This window comes from Salmo salar, chromosome ssa23 (genome assembly GCF_905237065.1).
Source record: "Salmo salar chromosome ssa23, Ssal_v3.1, whole genome shotgun sequence".
Classification (NCBI taxonomy): Eukaryota; Metazoa; Chordata; class Actinopteri; order Salmoniformes; family Salmonidae; genus Salmo; species Salmo salar.
In genome coordinates, this window is record NC_059464.1 from 6,715,894 (window position 1) to 6,729,561 (window position 13,668).

Genomic DNA, 13,668 nt, shown 5'->3' on the forward strand with positions numbered 1-13,668 from the left:
GGTCTAAAGAAACATGATATGAAGAAAATTTAGTCTATTTCAGAAGAACAAAATAGCATACTCTGAGTTGTCCTTTTGTTAGGCCTTGATCTGGCTATACCATATGGCCAGTGGCGATTTTAGCATGTAAATCTTGGTGGGGCAAGCAAAGCCACTACACAACACAACACTAAACAATACATTCATTAGACTATAATGGTGACAAACGGTTCCCACAAATTGTTAGGGCCTACATAAAGCTGTCCCAACAGCAGAGTCCCATCAGCAGTCCCAACACCTTACCACTGTTACACCTGGCTATCAACGGAACCTTGTCTGACAGCGAAACAGTTCATTCAGCCTCATTTACTGCCTTTTCAAAAAACATAGCTGATATGGCTGACTTGCTTAAACAAATGTGGTTTCTACTGACAGTTGAGATGTACAAACTATGGCATAAGGGGATGACGAGCGGATAAGAAGCAATCCGTAATTTCACTTTAAGACATCAATGAGCAAGCTACGAAGGACGTACCTAATATAACTATTTGTTAAGCACTTTGGAAATGTACAGTGACAGAATTCAGAAAATGGGCCATTCTTACACCATTCTCCCTGTACACCAAGTCAGAACCGTAGGATAAATAAAAGTTGCAGATAAGGAAAGCTCTTACAATATTCGATGATGACATTTATCTAAAACAGGTTATAGACTACATGTGTAGGCTAACAGTAGGCTAAGTTATAAGGGGGAAAGCGGACAAATGTATTAGGGTGAGGCACATGGGCTACTAACAGCTTACTACAAAACATACACTTAGTATTACTTTCTTAGCTACAGTATACATATCTCCCTGTGTCACGTCTACTCCCGCTCCTCCCCTCCGGTGTTTGACGTCGCCGGTATACTGACCACTGGTCCTGGGATCCATCATTATGCACACCTGCAGATCGTCATGATACTCACCTGGACTTCATTACCTTCCTGATTATCTCCCCTATATCTGTCACTCCCTTGGGTTCCCTTCTAAGTCAGTATTGTTTCTTTGTTCATCATTAAACTCCACTGTTAAGTTGTCTCATTTCATGTTTGTTGTTTTATTAAACGTTTCATCTTCACCTGCTTCTCGACTCAGTGTGTCCGTTACACCCTGGCATATTACATCATTTATGCAGCAGCATTCAAGACATTTTTTGACTCACCTTGTTGTGCTGTGCTCACTTGAACAGAAAGGTGGTGCGTCGGTCCTTCGTGGGCAAATTTTGTCTTCAAGTCTGGCATTCTCTGGATTTATGGTGCTTTCAAGACAACTGGGAACTCGGAAAAAACAAGGTTGAATCATGATGTTAGTGATATTCAGGTTGGAGCTCTAGAAAGAGGCCTGAGTTCCCAACTTGGAATTCCGAGTTGGATGACTGTTCAAAATGTAATTTCCCAGTTCCTAGTTGTCTTGAACTCACTGAAGTCTTGTCACGACTTCCGCCGAAGTCGGTCCCTCTCCTTGTTCAGGCGGCGTTCGATGTCACCGGCTTTCTAGCCACCGCCGATCCACTTTTCATTTTCCATTTGTTCTGTCTTTGTCTTATCACACCTGGCTTCACTCACCAATCACTTGTTTATTATTTAACCCTCTGTTCCCCATGTTGTATTTGTGAGTGATTGGTATTTTGTTATGTGGATTATTGTCAGGCGTTGCACTTTTGTTTTAGACGGTGTTTTGGCACTTGTATGTGTTATGTGCTGTCATTTAGTAACCGGTATTAAAGTGCACCTGTTTATATCACTCCGCTCTCCTGCACTTGACTTCGCCTCCCATATACACGCATTGCAAGTCTGAGATTTCCAAGTTTCCAGATGTTTTGAAAGCTTCAAAATTCATGCTGGATTGACAGCATGGCCAATGTTGAATGTTAAACCCAGAATTGGACCACACATCCACTTCACTGAATAGCAGGCTAGTGATTGTTTTACAATGCTTGCAGTTAGCCACTGAGTCCTTCCAAACCACTCATTGTTGAATTGGCGATTTCAAACTTGTTGTGTAATGTTCATGGCCGATGAGCACCGATACGGTTTATCTATAATTTATCTTCATATGACAAGGATTGAAAAGGATTTGCTAATATTTTGAAATTATGTTGACACAATCAGTCCAATCTACTGTAGATATGACGTCATTTTATCTGTGGCCAATGACTTTGAGCCTTCTTAGATGGGCACTTCAAATGTAACTACACTGTATGACAGCATCCAAGGGGCTTGAATTTTCGAGCTCTCCCTGTAGATTTTGCGATGACGTAGTGTCCCCATGAGTGACTGAACACTGAGCCAATCATGGTGCAACTAGAGAACATTACCAACCCTTAAGCTCCCTATTTTCTGATGGCTGCCCCACCACCACAGAAAGCACAGAGTTAGGCTGAAACACCTGCATTGTGGAGCTTTCTTCCTCAAGAAAAAAAAAAGAGACCATGTTTGTATGTGGCTTTATTAACTCAATGATACATTTTTTACATTGTTCGCAAACTGATATGTGACACGTATTAATGCCAAAATAACATGCAAAACAGGCACACAAAAAATATATATTTAAAGTACCAGTCAAAAGCAAGATGGTGCCGACAGAGATGGTTGCCTAGCTTCACCTCCTCAAGAAACTATGCAGTAATTTGTTTTTTTATGTATTATTTCTTACAATGTTTGCCCAGAAAATCTTAAGTGTTATTACATACAGCCGGGAAGAACTATTGGATATAAGAGCAACGTCAACTTACCAACATTACAACCAGGAATATGACTTTCCCGAAGCAGATCCTTTGTTCGGACCTCCACCCTGGACATTGGTGATAATCCCAGAGGCCGACCCAAAACAACGTTGTCGCCGCAGGAGATGCCTCCTGGTGAGACTTAGAAGGCGAGAACACGATCCACCGCTTCCGAGCATACAACTTGCCAATGTCCAGTCTCTAGACAACAAGGTGGACGAAATTATGAACGAGTTAACTTCCAGAGAGAAATTAGAGATTATAACATTCTCTGTTTCACAGAAACATGGCTCACTCGGGATATATTGTCAGAGTCGGTACAGCCACCGGGTTTCTTCATGCGTCGCGCCGACACAAACAAACATCTCTCTGGTAAGAAGAAAAGCGAGGGTGTATGCCTCGTGATTAACGACTCCTGGTGTAATCATAACATACAGGAACTCAAGTCCTTTTGTTCACCTGACCTAGAATTTCTTACAATCAAATGCCGACCGCATTGTCTTCCAAGAGAATTCTCTCTGATTATAGTCACAGCCGTGTATATCCCCCTCCCCCCAAGCAGACACCTCGACGGCCCGGAAAGAACTTCAATAGACTTTATGTAAACTGGAAACCATATACCCTGAGGCTGCATTCATTGTAGCTGGGGATTTTACAAAGCTAATTTGAGAACAAGGTTACGCAAATTCTACCAGCACATTGATTGTTGCACCCACTCGAGCAAAACATTGGACCACCGCTACTCTAACTTCAGTGATGCATACAAGGCCCTCCCCCGCCCTCCCTTCGGCAAATCTGATCATGACTCCGTCTTGTTGCTCCCTTCCTATAGGCAGAAACTAAAACAGGTCGCGCCTGTGCTTAGGTCTATCCAACACTGGTCTGACCAATCGGATTCCATGCTTCAAGATTGCTTTGATCACGTGGACTGGGATATGTTCTGGGTAGCCTCAGACAATAACATCGACATATACGCTGACTTGGTGAGTGAGTTATTAGGAAGTGCATTGGAGATGTTGTACCCACTGTGACTATTAAAATCTTCCCTAACCAGAAACCGTGGATTGATGGCAGCATTCGCACAAAACTGAAAGCGCAAACCACCGCATTTAATCATGGCAAGGCGACTGGAAACATGACCGAATACAAACAGCGTAGCTATTCCCTCCACAAGGCAATCAAACAAGCAAAGAGTCAGTATAGAGACAACGGCTCAAACACGAGACGTATGTTGCAGGGTTTACAGACAATCATGGATTACAAAAAGAAAACCAGCCATGTCGCAGAGATCAATGTCTTGCTCCCAGACAAATTAAACACCTTCTTTGCGCACTTTGAGGACAATACAGTGCCACCGACACGACCTGCTACAAAAGCTTGTGGGCTCTCCTTCAATGTGGCGGACGTAAGTAAAACATTTAAACGTTTTAACCCTCGCAAGGCTGCTAGCCCAGACGGCATCCCTAGCCGCGTCCTCAGAGCATGCTCAGACCAGCTGGTTCGTGTGTTTATGGACATATTCAATCAATCCCTCTCCCAGTCTGCTGTCCCCACATGCTTCAAGATGGCCACCATTGTTCCTGTTCCTAAGAAAGCTATGGTAAGTGAACTAAATGACTATCGCCACGTAGCACTCACTTCTGTCATCATGAAGTACTTTGAGAGACTAGTCAAGGATCATATCACCTCCACCCTACCTGATAGCCTAGACACACTCCAATTTGCTTACCGCTACAATATGTGCACAGATGATGCAATTGCCATCACACTGCACCCTGCCCTATCCCATCTGGGCAAGAGGAATACCTATGTAAGAATGCTGTTCATTGACTACAGCTCAGCATTCAACACCATAGTACCCTCTTAACTCATCATTAAGCTTGAGACCCTGGGTCTCGACCCCGCCCTGGACTTTCAGATGGGTCACCCCCAGGTGGTGAAGGCAGGAAACAGCATGTCCACCCCGCTGATCCTCAACACTGAAGCCCCACAAGGGTGTGTTCTCAGCCCTCTCCTGTACTCCCTGTTAACCCATGACTGCATGGCCATGCACGCCTCCAACTCAATCATCAAGTTTGCAGACGACACTACAATGGTAGGCTTGATTACCAACAACGACGAGACAGCCTACAGGGAGGAGGTGAGGGCCCTCGGACTGTGGTGTCAGGAAAATAACCTCTCAATCATCAAATCAAATGTATTTATATAGCCCTTCTTACATCAGCTGATATCTCAAAGTGCTGTACAGAAACCCAGCCTAAAACCCCAAACAGCAAGCAATGCAGGTGTAGAAGCACGGTGGCTAGGAAAAACTCCCTAGAAAGGCCAGAACCTAGGAAGAAACCTAGAGAGGAACCAGGCTATGATGGGTGACCAGTCCTCTTCTGGCTGTGCCGGGTGGAGATTATAACAGAACATGGCCAAGATGTTCAAATGTTCATAAATGACCAGCATGGTCAAATAATAATAATCACAGTAGTTGTCGAGGGTACAACAGGTCAGTACCTCAGGAGTAAATGTCAGTTGACTTTTCATAGCCGATCATTCAGAGTATCTCTACCGCTCCTGCTGTCTCTAGAGAGTTGAAAACAGCAGGTCTGGGACAGGTAGCACGTCCGGTGAACAGGTCAGGGTTCCATAGCCACAAGTAGAACAGTTGAAACTGGAGCAGCAGCATGGCCAGGTGGACTAGGGACAGCAAGGAGTCATCGTGCCAGGTAGTCCTGAGGCATGGTCCTAGGGCTCAGGTCCTCCGAGAGAGAGAAAGAAAGAAAGAAAGAAAGAGAGAATTAGAGAGCGCATACTTAAATTCACACAGGACACCGGATAAGACAGGAGAAATACTCCAGATATAACAGACTGACCCTAGCCCCCCGACACAAACTATTGCAGCATAAATACTAGAGGCTGAGACTGGAGGGGTCAGGAGACACTGTAGCCCCATCCGATGATACCCCCGGACAGGGCCAAACAGGCAGGATATAACCCCACCCACTTTTCCAAAGCACAGCCCCCACACCACTAGAGGGATACCTTCAATCATCAACTTACCATCCTGAGACAAGGCCGAGTATAGCCCACAAAGATCTCCGCCACGGCACCACCCAAGGGGGGGCGCCAACCCAGACAGGAAGACCACGTCAGTGACTCAACCCACTCAAGTGACGCACCCCTCCTAGGGACGGCATGGAAGAGCACCAGTAAGCCAGTGACTCTGCCCCTATAATAGGGTTAGAGGCAGAGAATCCCATTGGAGAGAGGAGAACCGGCCAGGCAGAGACAGCACGGGAGGTTCGTTGCTCCAATCAACATCAACAAAACAAAGGAGATGATCATGGTCTTCAGGAAACAGCAGAGGGATTACCGCCCTATCCACATCAACGGGACAGTAGTGGAGAAGGTGGAAAGCTTCAAGTTCCTCGCCGTACACATCACTGACAAACTGAAATGGTCCACCCACACAGACAGCGTGGCTAAAACCCTCAAACTTCTACAGATGCACAAACGAGAGCATCCTGTCGGGCTGTATCACCGCCTGGTACGGCAGCTGCACCGCCCTCAACCGCAAGGGTCTTCAGATGGTAGTGGGACAAACTACCTGCCCTCCAGGACATGTACAGCACCCGATGTCACAGGTAGGCCAAAAAGATCATCAAGGACAACAGCCACCCAAGCCGTTGCCTGTTCACCCCACTATCATCCAGAAGGCGAGGTCAGTACAGGTGCATCAAAGCTGGGATCGAGAGACTGAAAAACAGCTTCTATCTCAAGGCCATCAGACTGTTCAACAGCCATCACTAACATAGAGAGGCTACTGCCACTTTAATAAATGGATTTAATAATGCTATCACTAGTCACTTTAAATAATGCCACTTTAATAATGTTTACATATCCGACATTACTCATCTCATATGTATATACTTTATTTTATATCATCTATTGCATCTTGTCTTTGCCGAATGGCCATCGCACATCCATATATTTAAATGTACACTACCAATCAAAAGTTTGGGGTCACTTAGAAATGTCCTTGTTTTTGAAAGAAAAGCACATTTTTTACCATTAAAATAACATCAAATTGATCAGAAAAACAGTGTAGACATTGTTAATGTTGTAAATGACTATTGTAGCAGGAAATGGCAGATTTTTTTATGGAATATCTACATAGGCGTACAGAGACCCATTATCAGCAACCATCACTCCTGTGTTCCAATGGCACGTTGTGTTAGCTAATCAAAGTTTCCCATTTTAAAAGGCTAATTGATCATTAGAAAACCCTTTTGCAATTATGTTAGCACAGCGGAAACTGTAGTGCTGATTAAAGAAGCAATAAAACGTCTCAATTCACCGTATCCGCCCATGTCGGCCTTGTGGATCTGCGTTGGAAAGTGGCATAGCTAAAGAGCTGTTTGTCAGACCAGGAGACATCCTGAAAATCATTCTTCTCACAAAAACGTTTGAATCGTAAGAACGTTTTGGCCTACAAACTAATATGACCACTCTATGGAAAGAGGAAACTCTCACGAACACGATGCTGTTCTCCATTTTACTCTAGTTCCCCACAGGACTCATCTGAATGTAACCCAGTACCGGTTTAAAAAAAGAAGAGAAGTATTTGTGTCAAAACAAAGTGTTAAATATGTGTCAAGAAAAACTAAAATATTTCCTGAGCTTTCTTATATCTCCTAAATATAGGACACTTCAACATTATTATTTTATTACTGTCTGTTTTGAAATTATGACTAGGCGTTGTAAAGTTATGAAACTAGGCATATGTCACACGTCACTACTTCACAGAAGAGGCTTTTGAACCTAAACATACATTTTATGGGGCAGAAATGCCTTCTGGAACATGTGAACTTTCATGTGCCCAAATAACAAACTTGTATTCCATCTGTAAATACATATAACAATTTTCAATTACGAGCCTAGTTGGTTTAGCCACAGAAAAAGACAAATCTTCCCGCTAGCCATGACTGGCTGAAATAATCGATGGGCTGGATATACCGGGAGATGAGTTTGGATTGGTCTGCCATGTAGCATGCTTCTGTTTATAACGTGAGCTGCTCAGTACGCGTTGATACAGTAGTGCTTTCTACCGCACTGTTTTTTTAAATATATAACGTTAGCTATCAAAAACGACAAAAGTTTTGCTAATTTTCTTAACAACATTGATGCCCTGAATTCCAATTGATCTATCAAAAGATCAGTTGGAAAAAGTGACATGCTACTTTCTGCACACGCCACAGTCAGTGTGAACTGGAGTGACTTGACACAACACTGGCCAAACAAGGTAGCTACAAACAAAACAAAAAGTTAAATGGTTCCTGTCTGCCGTGAAGCGTTCATCCATGTATACGGGTAAGAGTCTAGCTACATTTTCAGATATTATACGTTTCTAATTTAGTCAGAAAGTAATTTTAATTGCATGTTAAATCATACTGTTAGCTAGCTAGCTAACGAACGTTAGCTTGCTGGCTCGCTAGCTAACGTTAAACATAAGATCTGTCTAGTAATATTATTCAAATCAGAAATCTATTTGCATTCTTAGATATAGCCAAATATTAGCTAGCTAACATTGTACCTAGTTGGTTAGCTTTAGCTACCTGCAGATTCATACTACAGCTATGAGAATGTTTGTATTGGTTGGTAGTAGTATGAGCTGGGATAATGCCGGTTCATTGTTTAGCTAGCTAGCTAGCTACATGTTTAAACAAAATACTACATGTCTAAACAAAACACTTCGCTAAATGATTACATGACCCATCAATTTAGACAAGTGTGTCAGGTAATAATAATTATGAAATATTTTTATCTGGACACTTTGTTTTTTATGTTGTTACTATGCAAGTAACCATTCACTGTACTGTTTACACCATCTGTATCCTGTGCATGTGACAAATCAACTTTTTATTTTACTTAGTGTGTGTTTACCAAAGACAGTAATGTGAAGAACAACATGACCTGCTCCAAAGTCAGAGTAAGATATAGGCCAAGGACTAGATAGTGTATTTTTACCTGGTGTTTTTCCTTATTGTAGGCTACTACCTTTACCACTTTTAGTCTTGAAATATTTGGTTGTTTAGTGAACTAATCACTCTGTTTAGTAAATTACCTTACATGTGAATACTTAAAGAGATGGGTGGAGCTAAGGCTTAAGAGGGTGTGAACGATGTTGAATGGGTGTAGACAAAGAAGAACTCTCCAGTAGGTGTACCAAATCACTCAAGGGCCATTTCCTCAAAAGTAGGGTTACAAGTTTAACTTTCAAAGCAGAATTACTTTCCCATTATTCTTTAACTGCAGTGTATGATATACACTTTTCTAGCCCTGAGTCTCTACTTTTTTCTAATATAAAAAACACAATTTCAAATTTTGCTAAGACCGAATCGAGGTGTTCGGTCACCTTTATGAATGTGTTATTCAATGCATTTCCATGGGCTATAGTAGTAAAGGCAAAACATTTTTACCATAGACTCTCAGGCACTTCTCCTGGGGGATGGGGAGTGGAGTGTGCAACATGTTTTATTGATTGACGTTCTATAGTTAGTTGAAATGCAGTATGTTGTGCTGACTTTAAACTAAAGAGTTTCATGGCAAAATAAGTAATATAATATGGCACGCTGATGTATGTTGCATTCAAGCTTATTAAATGAAACTGTACAATGTAAACTCTGGTCTCGCTGTATTTCTTTGAGATCATACAAAACAATTCAGTATAATTACATAGTTTGGACTCTGAGAAGTTCCTAAGAGCAAGTTTTCCTATAATTGCATACCTTAGTAGGCTAGCAACTATACGGAAATAGTTGTATGAATTTAGTTTTTGTAAATGCTTTCACTCAGAGTATGTTTCTCATTATATTACTGAAACAAAAGCTAATAGGATTAGAGATGGGTAATCATAGTTGGCTAATGTAATCAGGTCTAGGATGTAAACACTGGACCATTTACCTCAAAGTAGTACAGTTACACTACATCCTCCCAGCCAAGCCATCAACTGACCAAGCTGCAATCTTACTGAGCACAGCACAGAGAACAAGAGATAATTGAGATCCCCTCAAATGGTTATGATCATGCTCCTAAGTATTATTTTTTCTAGCTAGCTATCAGTAGAAGAACGGCATTGTTTAAGTTAATGACTTTCAGCTGGGGCCCTAAGGAGGAAGGGGAGTTGAATACTTCCAGATTGGGGTTTGACGGATAGACAGTGCTCACTTTCATATCTGTCTTGGCGTCGGTTCAAGTCTGTCAGGTTCTGTTGGCATAAAACACATCCAGGAGTCGCTTTGAATATTTAGCGTGTACGGCTAGCTGACTACACAGGAGTGAGTTTGGGTTGTACAAAAGTTGCGAGGAGCTGTTCCTCCTTAAAGCTGTATGAAAGGATGGGTTGTCAATGACGAGTGACTGAGACCCTTGAAAAAGAAAAAAAAGAAATGTATCAAAGTGTTGAAGGCAAGAACTCCCATCTGAAAAGTGATGGCAGGGATTATCTATACGGCTTTTTGGGGGGGGGTCAGAAAGAGTCTTTAGAGATATGAATAGCCCATATACATTCCCCACATCCCGTATGAATTAAAGATCAAAATGCCTCATCGTGAAATTTTGATGTATTTTTTTTCTCTTTGGCAAATAGCAGCCAAATGTGCTGTCACCTTGTCAGAAGTGGTTAGCGTCTGTGACAGTCAGGGCTATCATTCCTAATACTTCTCAATGTCCTCTGTGGTGGCCCAGCAGCAGTTTTAATATATTAGCTGAACTAACACTAATTTGTCCAGTCACGTCAGCAGTGGAGAACATTGGGCCCTGGTCCAGACTGACTATATCTAACCCAGCAAAACTCAGACACGATAAAGGGCATGGGGGTTTACTCACTAAAATACCATGTTTGGGAAAAGCCTAATGACCGAGAGACACATGCCACAGCAGAGAACAATCCACGTCCAAGCCAAAAGCTGCTGTAGTGGGGAAATGTCAAAATATGAGTAATAACAAGAATGATGTTTATGCTGTTATGAAAGAGTGGTTTCATTTGAATTATGCAATAGAGACTTAAATAGATGGTGTGGTGGTTAGAGGAGCTACAGTGTCTTTCGTCAAGTGAAGAATCCGACAACAACGATAGGGTCATTTTTCTAGTTTCCAGAACTGGTCCCATGAAGTGCCAGACGGTCTGTGCTTTGATCCTGAATAGAGTGAGCCTTTGTGCGTTCTACACTGAAGGGAAAGTTCAGCCCTCTGAGCCCAGCCAGGATGCTCAACCAGGGATAGAGAGAGATGGGAGAGGGAAGGTTCGCCTTGCTTTCCCTCTGAGAATTCAGACCAGAGGAATGTGCTTTTTTTGCATCACTTGTTCTCAGTAAATCAAGTTACAGAAAGAAAGTGGACCAATGATTTTGGCCCGGCTCTTCCTCTATGGTGAGACAACAATATTTCTCCAGTAAACCACTGGCGTAGCGGAAACCCCCGCAGAGCGGGGGGGACCGCGAGTGCCCATCATCTCACACCTATGTCAAAATTCTATAAACATTTTTTATATATAATTTTGACAGTAACCATCCTTTTTAATTTCCACATGTAGCAAGCAAAGTGTTTGTGTTGTCCAATCTACATAGGTAGTAGGTGAGTCAGACAGACAATGTAGTTGTCATGCATGTAATTATCTATTTCTCAGCGGCGCTGTCTGCAGTCCGCCTCGGCCTCCTCACCTAATTGGATATTAAGTGAAAGAAATGTAGGCGAATCAAGTTGAACTTGGATGAAGAGTGAGTGCGTTGTTCAAAATGGATAATCAAAAGGCAAGAAAAATAATCACCGTTCCTTTTTAAGGACTCCTAACCAACTGTGATGTTTTGTTTGTTTTTTCGCATTGTTTGTAACTCATTTTGTACATAATGTTACGGCTACCGTCTCTTATGACCGAAAAGAGCTTTTGGACATCAGAACAGCAATTACTCACCTCAAACTGGACAAAGATTGTTTCTTTAATGACTCCGACTCGAAGGATATACTGCTTCCTGGAGACCGGGTCCAAATCCCTGTCATTAGCGTGAAGAAAAGATGGAAATACAGGGGGCGGAGGGCTGGGTGCCTTGTGAGAATTTGTTGGCAAGTGAGTAAACCACCACTACCCTCTGTATTATTGGCCAACGTGCAATCATTGGAAAGAAAACTGGACGATCTACGATTAAGGCTATTCTACCAACGGGACATTCAAAACTGTAATATCTTATGTTTCATCGTGACTTGGATGAACGACGACACAGATAATATAGAGCTGGCTGGCTTCTGTGTTTCGGCAGGACAGAGCAGCTACTTCTGGTAAGATGAGGGGCGGGGGTGTGAGTCTATTTGTAAATAACTGCTGGTGTGCAATGTCTAATATTAAAGAAATATTGAGGTATTGCTCGCTTGAGGTAGAATACCTCATGATTAGCTCTAGACCACAATATCTACCAAGAGAGTTCACATCTATATTATTTGCAGCTGTCTATTTACCACCACAAACCAATGCTGGCACTAAGACCGCACTCAACGAGCTGTATAAGGCCATAAGCAAGCAAGAAAATGCTCATCCAGAAGCGGTGCGCTCCAAGTGGCCGGGACTTTAAAACAGGCAATCTTAAATCCGTTTCATACCAGCATGTTACATGTGCAACCAGAGAAAAAAAAAAAACTCTAGACCACCTTTACTCCACACACAGAGATGCATACAAAGCTCTCCATTGCCCTCCATTTGGCAAATCCATAATTCTATCCTCCTGATTCCTGCTTACAAGCAAAAACGAAAGCAGGAAGAACCAGTGACTCGCTCAATACGAAAGCGGTAAGATGACGCAGATGCTACGCTACAGGATTGTTTTGCTAGCAAAGACTGGAATATGTTCCGGGATTCATCCAATGACATTGAGGACTGTACGCTCGTCGGATGTGGCAGGGCTTGAAAACTATTACATACTACAAAGGGAAACCCAGCCGCGAGCTGCTCAGCGACGCGAGCCTACCAGACAAGCTAAATGCCTTTAATGCTCGCTTTGAGGCAAGCAACACTGAAGCATGCATGAGAGCACTGTTCCGGACGACTGTGTGATCATGCTCTCTGTAGCCGATGTGAGGAAGACCTTTAAACAGGTCAACATTCACAAAGCCGAAGGGCCAGATGGAATACCGGATGTGTACTCAAAGAATGCGCGGACCAACTGGCAAGTGTCTTCAATAACATTTTCAACCTCACCCTGGCCAAGTCTGTAATACCTACATGTTTCAAACAGACCACCATAGTCCCTGTGCCCAAGAAAGCGAAGGTAACCTGCCTAAATGACTACCGCCCCATAGCACTCACGTCGGTAGCCATGAAGTTCTTTGAAAGGCTGGTCATGGCTCACATCAACACCATCATACCAAAACCCTGGACCCACTACAATTCATATACCACCCCAACAGATCCACAGATGACGCAATCTCAATCGCACTCCACACTGCCCTTTCCCACCTGGACAAAAGCAACACCAATGTGAGAATGCTGTTCATTGACAACAGCTCAGCGTTCAACACCATAGTGCCCACAAAGCTCATCACTAAGCTAAGAACCCTGGGACTAAACAACTCCCTCTGCAACTGGATCCTGGATTTCATGACGGTCACCCCCAGGTGGTAAGGGTAGGTAACAACACATCTGCCACGTTGATCCTCAACACTGGGGCCTCTCAGGGGTGCGTGCTTAGTCCCATCCTGTACTCCCTGTTCACCCATGACTGTGTGGCCAAGCACGACTCCAACACCATAGGCCTGATCACTGACAATGATGAGATTTCCCTATAGGCTGAGGACAGAGACCTGGCAATGTGGTGCCAGGACAACAACCTTTCAATGTGAGCAAGACAAAAGAGCTGATCAGCCCCCATTAACATTGAGGTGACT